Below are 9368 nucleotides of genomic sequence, written 5' to 3' on the forward strand. Positions count from 1 at the left end.
TCGGGCCAAAGAAAGTTTTTAAGTCTTTAATTCAATGTCATAGAACTGAAAGTAGTAAGCACGGGTAAGCTCATTTCATTACTCATTCCATATATGAAACTCATATTACAGAAGGTATCTGCAGTCACAATAGTTGTATGAAGAAGAGAGAGTATTTGTAAAATAGTATTAAGCTTTGAGGAAAGACAAATTATTAAGCACGTATGATTTTATTTATGTGATGGCAACGAAAACTTTTGACTAAAACTTTAAGTGAAGTTCTCATAGACCACATCACATTAGTTTTGATAATTAATTCCACGTATTGTTTCAAAGAGCTTCTTTTTTTTTAATTTCGATTTCCTATTATGTGAATTTGTTTCAGTAGTATTGATTTATTTTAAATAGAACTTTCAAATTTGTCTGCTTTTCTACAACACCCTAGAAGATACTATAGCATGAGATATGCAGCATTTACGGTAAAAGAACCATTGAAAACTGTTTTAGTTGAGACTTATCAATCTAAAGTTGACCAATAAAATTGAAAATCTAAAATTTTAGAAAGTAATAAAATTGAGAATGTAAATGGCTTTACCAATGGAAACTAGGTAAACATTAAATAACAGTTTTGCCAATCAATCGCACATAACATATAGACATTTGACAATTCATCTCGCAAATATCGTTAGGCACTGGTGGCCAATAATTGCAACATTTTACCGCATCAATGTGTGATTATTGAACACTAAGTTGTTGGTATATCTTATCGTCGAATGCATTTGAAAAGGAGGCGATTTCCAAAATTATTTTATCAAGAAACTACAATTTCTAAAATTTTCATTATTCTAACAAGACAAATATATGATATAGACAACACTACATGAACGTGAATGTATATTTGCCACAGTCTCATCTTCAGCATCAAGCACATGATGTCACTTTAATTAATCTTTCACATTTATGCAACGTTTTGTGGATAAATTTGTGCTTTCGTCGTTTATTGCTTTATGCTATGGCATTGCCAATTTTTTTATTTCGAATCATGAGATTTGAATGTCCCTTGGTTTCTTCCGACTTGTTATAAAGGTATGCAGAATGTTGCCTCGATAGATTAATGTGATTTGGAAAAATACAATTGGGCTCATAATCAAATGTATTGTAAAACTAGAAATGTTTTTCATTGTCAATATTTTTGGATTCTACATCTTTCATGAAAGAGTTCTATTCTTCGGCTTCACACTTTTACGTTAAAATGTTCTTAAGACATACTGAAACAGTTACTGTAGCACCATTTGAAATTTGTCAAAACATAATGACTGTTGCACTAATACAGTTTTCAGTATGAAGTACTAACCTCACACAATTCTTATGTTCATAAAGACAGCTATTATCTACTTGCATACGAACACATGTGCATATATTATAGGCGACTCTTTATTCTTAATTTTACTATTTCAGTAAAATTTAGCAAATTAACCTTTTTGACTACGTCATTTTATTAATGTCTTTAAGTAACACTGTGTGTTGATATTTCATGGGTGTCTTTCTTTTTTTTTACAATAACAAATATTTTATCCAATCATTTCCTGATATATGAATACCTAAGTAGCCTAGGTCGCATACTTAGGGACCCCTGTATTTTTAACAGCCTCACTTGACCAGGGAAAAACTCTTCAACCCCCCCCCCCTCTAAAAAAAAACCAACAAGAACAGCCAATCAAAGATGAGATAACACTATAACTTACAAGTAAAAGACGAAACGCGTATCTACTGTATAACATTATAAATCTAGTATATCTCATATCTGATGATTTCTTGTGCACTTCATCGCTTTGCCAGTTATATATAGCAGAGAAGTTAAAAGTTCATATGGACCCTAGTTATTAATTCTGATGGGTGAAGTCGTACAAAGCAAGTATGATATATAATGATACGTCAAAATCAATGGTTAATAAGTAGATAGTATTGATATTTGCTACTGGTATGCTTTCGAGGTATTGACATATTTTGTGGGTAATTAAAACAATAGGATAATTTACAATATAATTGTGTATAAACCAACTACCAATGTGAATATGGTGTTCACTATGTTATATGGAAATAAATTTCAAGGAAAATTCAAATAAGGGAAGTCAATAACTGACATAAGTAAACTATACGGAACAGGCGAAAACAACTGCCATATTCCCAATGAAATTGGTTGGTTAGACCTAGTTTAATACCTAGCTAATCCTCCCATTTGTATGACAGTTGTTATGAACATGTACAAAATACCACCCAAAAAACTTTTTGCACCAAACATGATAAAAGAATCCCGGATATTATTCAATTTTGAATGTCCAATTTTGTTCTCATTTGGTAAACTAACAAAAACCATGCCTATCCAATAATATGTCTGTATGTGTTCAGGTGCAGTAATCAATGGCCATATTGTCAAACAATATAGAGCGATACGTGATATACTGTCTCTTCAGTGTAATGGATTTTTTTTATTAATAGACTGTATTTACTGCTAAGAGCAAAATAAAATTCATTAAATTGATGGAACACCTGAGTTTACTAATTATTTATTTAATTAATACACCTAGAGAAGGCTTTGCAGATGACAACAAAAATCCCAAAGCTTTTTTTCTATCTGATGCTTCCATTTTATTAAAACTTATCCACAGGCTATAGCTATTGATTTCATATTTGTAGTTCTGCATTCCTCACACCTTTTGTTATGTTCAATGATGTTTTTTCAAAAAACATATATATAGCTGAATTGTAGCATTGAACAAAAAATGTTTGACTTGCATGAACCAACAAAATGTCCTACGCTTTGTTAAATTCAGTTTGGAACTACACATATCACATAAATTAGCAGGTAAAAATAATAAAATAAGCTCAACTGAAGAACAAAACAGCCTACACACACAAAATAAAGTGATCAATCGATCATAATCTTAGCAATAAAACATTATCAAATAAATATATAAAAAACAGCTTATTTCTAAAAGTAGGATATTTAATCTAATATTGAGAAGGGACAGTGTTTATTATATTCCTATTCCTAATTCTAGGTTTCATAATCATTAAACGCCTATGATTAAAGGAAAACGAAATACAATACTGTTGACAAAACAATATGGTCATTAGATTTGAGAAGAACGCTATAATAACTTTTAATTACATTGTCTACGATGGTAATTAATCGAAAGGTCAGAACCGACTTCAAATATCAAGGCTTAATAATTGTTTCCATTATGTTCTATTATTTGAAATGTGACACTTGTATGGAATATTGGTTAAATAGAAATAGATTATTGGAATTGCTATGTTGTATATTGCCATATATTTATACATGTTATATGAGAAAACGAAATGAAAAGTTGAAGAACATGATGATGTTTTAATATTTGACAATGTTGAGTAAGAAAATAATAACCATGTGTACAAATTGAATACGACAAGAAATGCAATTGATGTACTGGAGATAAAATATACACAATACTAAAAATAAATGAAAATATGTATACAGAACAGCGTTCTTTCCCTATTATCCATCTTTACAATAGTTATCAAAGGTACCAGAATTATAATTTAATACGCCAGACGCGCGTTTCGTCTACATGAGACTTATCAGTGACAATACAAACTGAAAGTAAAGTAATCAATTAATCGGTTCATCTTTACAATTTGCTGTTTTAGAATCTAATGCATTCTGGTTAATAATTTTAAAAGCTTACAACAAAACGTTGGGGTTGGTCCCAAACATTGGAAATTTTATCAATGACGTAACCTTATTCGTTCTAAACTGAAATGACTCATAATCTGTCAGATGTTCAAACGGTAAATTACTAAACTGGATTGAAAGTATACTAACCACAAAATAAAATGTATAAAGAACCAAACTTTGAAGAGTTACCATTTAATATATATAGCTCACGGTACATTTACGATGCACAACAGAGAATAAATTAATAATAAGATAATACAACGATCTATTTTTAAAAGCGTGCATATAATACTACATTACAGTTGAGTATCATAACTCATTGTTGAAATAAAGACGATTAATATTTAGTCGAATAATAATAAATAGATTTACAGTGTACCTAGCATACGATGATGGTTTCATGCAAACACATTAGAAGTATACACATCATTACAGTATGGAATTTACTTGGAATTAAAACTTAATAAAGTTGAGGATTGAAATGGGAAATATATCAACGAGACAACAACCCGAACAAAGAGCAGATAACAGCCGAAAACCACCAATGGGTCTAAATGCGGAGTGAAAATCCAACAGGTTGGTCTTAGCTGGTCTCTAAATAAATATGTGTACTAGTTCAGATAAAATGGACGTCAAAAGCAACTCCAAAACATATAAATGAACTAAAATACAAGACTATCAAAGGCCATACGCCGCAGACTTGGGACAGGCGGAATAAGGCGGCGGGGTTAAACATATTTTGTGATATCGCAACCCTCCCCTTATACCTCTAGCCAAAGAAGAATAACGAAACACTCAGTACTACGATTTTTTATGAATTTTTATATACATATATGTGTTTTTGTCTATAGGTCATGAGTTTACATGTTGTCTGTTTCTATTGTACGTTCTTTATATAGCTGTAGTTAAATCATTGATCATTCTTGGGGATTGCGGGCTTAGCCAAGTATGATAATCTCGTCACATTTTCATTTGCATCTTCAAAAGGATATTCTTTTTTAGGTGTTGTCTACAGTTATATTTTACATACACAATGTATCTGTCCTTTTTACGATTATGAGGGTAAAAGATTTCTGGTAGACTATGTTTAATGTATTCACTATTTCGCTTTACTCTAAATATTAAAGTTTAAGACTACGAGTTAAATTGATGATACATCTTTGCTTTCTGAGTCGTGAATGGTATCTCTTGGCGTTAAACTCCAGCCCACGTCTTGTTCCATTTATTGATAATGCTATACAGGATTTAAATTCAATTACGTTTTTGCATGTGAAATTTGTATATTTATCATCCAAGAATTCAACTGCGTTTAATGCCTACTTGGATTTTAGGAACATGCATTATCATTCAAATTATTCTTGAATACTAGTATGTATTTTCAGTTAGAGTTTGAATAATATAATATGTATTTCACACATGTTTCAATAGTAAGGACTTAAAAATGTTGAATAACATTAAACGATAGTATTATATAAAAAAAACTTTAGTAAGGTATTTTGAATACACCAGAATGATATATTTCAAAAGATATCAGATACATATTTCTAGTATATAATATTTGACACTGCAGATAAATAATATCTGTACCAATTCATTGACGTTATGCATTTATACTACCTTTCAAACCTACAAACTGTCTTTTATTTTTCATTCTATGTCACGTTTTACTCATAATGGTATAATGGTTATAAATATTATTGTGACAATATATCAAAACAAGTTTTAAAAAAAGAAGAGGATCTATTTGTTTACTATTTGTAATGTTTTTCGTTATTTGCAAATTTGGTCGAATTACAAGATAAAGGCTATCGTATAATTCTATTAATGACCACATTTTTCTAAATTCATAAAGGAACAAAACATGATTGATAAACACTTTGTTTGAAAAGACACTGTGCATGGCAAACAATTAATTTGATGATACAGAAAATGAATGGCTATGGACGATGTATAAACAGAAGCAATAAATGTCCCATTCTAATATTACGCCGAGTCATCACCACAAAGCTTTTAATCAGTCAAAGATTCTGTAGAATTATGAAAACAAACTCGTATATCTTTTTCTAATATTTGTTGTCGCCAGTAAAATGTATATTGTTCAGATTACTTTATCATGAAATGTACAGCTGTCAAATTCTGAAATTGTAAAATGAAGGATGGAATGATGTTTGTCTGATACGAATGATTTTTCACTAAATCAAAGAGTCCATTGCAATTCATCTAATCACAACTAGGTTCAGTGGGAAAGTTTCGATATGAGATCATATTAACAAGGAATTGAATAATTCTACAGCTTGACAGTGTGCTAATCATTTTTATATATTTAGAAGAATGAAATGAGACCTTTTTGTTATATAAGTGGGGCTTATTATTACTAAATTTAAACAAATTGACTTGAAATAAACTTTTTAAGTTAATGATTTGTTCATATAATTCCATTATTCACCACCAGTTATTGTTTTTTCTTTTTCTTTTTTATTTGGTCACGATTATTCGCATGGGGGTAACTATACATGAGTTAACTTCAATTTCCGATGGTTTCATGTGACTAAATATATAATTGACAATGTAGGGTTTTGTGTTTTTGTGGAATATTGCATGACCATTTGTTGTTTTTTTTGTTGGTCTCTGACACAGTGTTCTACAAGTTATGCCTTGTTAAAGCCGAAGTGGTGTCATCTCATCTTATCACATGTAAAGTGTTCAATTCAGTTCGTATATATTGTAGTCTTGGCTTTTCAATCTGTCCTGAAGACTCTTTCTCATAAAATATCCTGTTGGATTTTGCGGAATATAGAAATACAGATCCCCGTTTGCTTGGTAACTTTAGTGCCTAGTGTTAGGGGATTAACACGCTCCCTGTACGGAAAATGAAATAGTGAAACAGCTCGTCAAATGTTCTACTCATTGCATGTTCAGGAAAAGCGCTTTGAAATTCCTATATTGTAAAGTTATTTGATGAGCTTTGTTGTATTTTTTATTCGTTTTTCACGATAAAATATTTTTAAGTATTCAATAGGCACTCAACTATGGGTCTAAAATTTGTAAAATATAAGTTTGAAAACAAAATATACTTGCAGTTACTGGAAGCTACTTTGGAATACTATATTACGTTGATAAATTTCAGGGTATTTTGCCTTTCACGCTCTTATATCGATTTATAAGCTCTGCTTATTTTCTTTCATGTTTTGTTCAATAACATTTGATTTAGATTTAAGTGCTAAGAAACATATCAATTAATATTTATAATTTAGAATAACAATTTGTTTACAATTTTTTTTTATTTGTCTTTGTTCCCTTGTGAAAAATATTATGTATTACAAACGTGTGTGTGTTAAGTAGTTATTATTCTTTTATTCTGATGAATTTACTTTTGTGTATATTTCCAACGACTTTTACATAGTTTTTAATATGTATATCTGATACAGTATCGAGATGAAAAACCAAAGAAAAATAACCAGATATAATTGAAAGTTTAGAACAATTTAAGTTTGACCGATTTGAAATCAGAAAATGAATACAAGAATATAAACTAAGATTAAAAGAAAATGCAATTGAGATCATTAAAACAATATGCTATACACAAAAAAGATTTTCATTTTCTATATAAAAAAAATAAGAATGTTTACCCTTTTTTATATAAAAACTAAGGTTTATCCAACGTTTAAGATAAAATAAATATTGACATAATGTGGAACAATAAACAAATTTATAATACGTTGTTTATCATCTTGTTAACGTGTTATAGTATTCTTTTATTTGTCTTTATGAATGCCACTTTCACTGTTTAATCTGTTTTTGGTGATATTCATTTGACATGACTCTGTTCTTGTACATCTCGTCAATGTGTTATTGTTTTATGATAACTCTTGAATTCTTGATGGCATCATACGAGTAATAACTTGTATGAATTTTTTTGTACAAGTAATAACCGGTACAAAATAATAAAATGTACACGACATATATATGTATTCGAGATCTAGAAGATCATCTGACCAGATTTTCGGTTTTAACAAAATTAATCGAAACCAAAAACTGTCATATTCTTATCAATGTTTTTTGTTAATATTATTACTAAGAAGTTAAAACTGTAGGCTTCACTAACATGAAAAATTATTAATGAGACCAATTTCTGTTCATAACATAACAAAACATTTGACAAAATTGTTGTCTCACTAGATATAGACGTCCATAGCTTAATGTGGCATAATTGCATTTTATTTGTTTTTGTTCGAGTGCTCCTCGTCTTCTTTAAACTGTTTTGTTTTGGACGAAAGTGTTGTTTTGTGTGTACATTACACACCCATCAGGCATATTAAATATTAAACCTGGTCTCTTAAAAAAGATGTTTCCATCAGTTTCTGAAGGATTCTTTTTTTTTGTAATCATTAGAACTCCTTGTATTGTATTGTTTTGTTTATTATAGTCGACATTGTTTTTAAACATTTGATTTTCATATGAGACTTTTTGGCTTCTTTTATTCTTTCAAAATAAGCTCTAATGTTTGCTATTTCTATAAGTATTATATATAGATATTTTCTTAAAAGTTGGTTAAATTATGTTTTACGTATTTAATAGTATGTGTATTAAGATCATGACAAATGGAGAGCGAATTATCTCAGACGTTTAAAATGTACATAATGTAATAATTCTAATTTTTGTTGTTTGGTAAAAAGATATCCTCATCATAGATACCAGAAATAACATGATAATGGTATACGGTATACGAGTGTTTGGACAAAAGACTCTTTCTTGACTGTCGATAAAGAGAAGATATATATTAGTTTCGTTATCTGAAAAAAAATGAAACATACATATTAAAGAAAATTTCATGTTTAAGATAGGTAAAATCACAAATACTTAACTCCAAATAAAACTCAAAACGGAAAGTCCCTAATCAAATGGCAAAATCAAAAGTTCAAACAAATCAAACGAATGGCAAATCATCATCATATTTTTAGACTCGATACAGGCATTTTCGTTGCAGAAAATTGTGGATTAAACCTGGTTTTATAGAAAGCTGAAACTCTCACTTGAATTACAGTCGAACAATTTCATTACACTGACAACGCAATGTGAAGAAAACAAGCAGACAACATTCCCACAAAATTCCTAATTTAGGGTTTATACAGGAAGACGGTTTTGAAAAATATATAATACCATACGTATATTCATAACTGATATTTTAATCCCTATGAGCAAAATGTGAGGTACCACTTATTGAACTTTAGCTGCCTATTATTGTATAATACTTACCGTTTTGTGGGGTACTAGTATGTGACGTTCAGTTATCAGTTTTGTAGTCGGTTATATCTCCATCTGTTTTGACAATATTAATGGTGATGTAGCAGACTTGTAAGTTTTTAATTTAGTTTGGTATTATCTGATCCTTTGGTTTTATTGAATAGGAACTAATACGACATTATACATGTTATAAGTCGACGTATTTTTTTAGTTTTTCTTATTCCGTCAGTGTTTGATTTTTACTTTGATTTGCATCTTCTTAATGTATTTATGAGGTTTCAACAATAATGTACTACTCTTACTAATATTTTATCTGAATGGCTTGTTTTTAATTTCGATAGTTTGTGATTGATTTCCTCTGCACAAGGATCAGTCATAAGACCCAAAGCAGAAAACATACAAATCAACTACAAAACACTTATTTGCA

At 29.7% G+C, this 9368-nt stretch overlaps 1 long non-coding RNA gene across 1 annotated transcript in view; it reads left to right on the plus strand.

The window, feature by feature from the left end:
* Nucleotides 1-9368, plus strand: part of LOC139484823 (uncharacterized) — a 452262-nt gene that overhangs the window by 204073 nt on the left and 238821 nt on the right. The gene's annotated exons all lie outside the window — the stretch shown is intronic.

This window comes from Mytilus edulis, chromosome 8 (genome assembly GCF_963676685.1).
Source record: "Mytilus edulis chromosome 8, xbMytEdul2.2, whole genome shotgun sequence".
Lineage (NCBI taxonomy): Eukaryota > Metazoa > Mollusca > Bivalvia > Mytilida > Mytilidae > Mytilus > Mytilus edulis.